The sequence below is a fragment of the Rhamphochromis sp. 'chilingali' genome (genome assembly GCF_963969265.1).
Source record: "Rhamphochromis sp. 'chilingali' genome assembly, chromosome: 17".
In the NCBI taxonomy this organism is placed as follows: Eukaryota; Metazoa; Chordata; class Actinopteri; order Cichliformes; family Cichlidae; genus Rhamphochromis; species Rhamphochromis sp. 'chilingali'.
Genome location: NC_137944.1, coordinates 33153357 through 33154109, shown reverse-complemented (window position 1 = coordinate 33154109; position 753 = coordinate 33153357).

The window sequence follows — 753 nt, the reverse complement described above, 5'->3', positions numbered from 1 at the left end:
CAAACGTCAAAGTTTTGACTACAGTTTGACCCCTCTGACCTTCTTCTAATGGCTGACTTTTTAACCCCACACTGACCTGCTCACAAGTTTTCATTCTTTGGTCTGCATGTGTTAAAAAGTAATGTGGCCTTCTTTGTGTATATAAAGAAGTTAAACAAGTGTAATACTACAGCTGTTATAAAGGCGGGGAGGGGGGTAACACCTGGACTCACCTGGTGTCACCCCTACTTTTATTTTTTATTTTTTTGCTGCTTTATACCAGCCTCCCCCCCTGCTGCACCTACAACCTGTGCACTGGCTCATATACAGTACAGCGCGTGCGCATACATGCAAACGTGCACGCTCAAGTTAAGCAGCAAGTCATGTGGCACACACAGTTGCCATGTGACGCCTTTTCCTTTTTTTTCTCTTTTTGGAGTTATGCTTATTGTGGGATGTCAGTGACTGTGCTCATTACTATTATGGGATGCCACACGGGGGTGGGAGGGGGACGTCTCCATGGTAACCCCGGTTGCTAAGGGAGGGGTGTAGGTGTGTGTGTGGAAGGAGGGGGGTGTGTGTTCGTGTATGCATAGAGGAATGGGGAAGAGGGGGGGGGGGGGGGGGGTGGATTGACTATTATGGTCTGTACGTTGCAAGGTAACTATGCAGAGTGGGGGAGGGGTCAGTGAAGTGTGTGTGTATGTGTGGTAGTGGTGGAGGAGGGGGGGCATATTATGGGATGCCTGCCCCCTGATCTCTTTGTGTATGTGT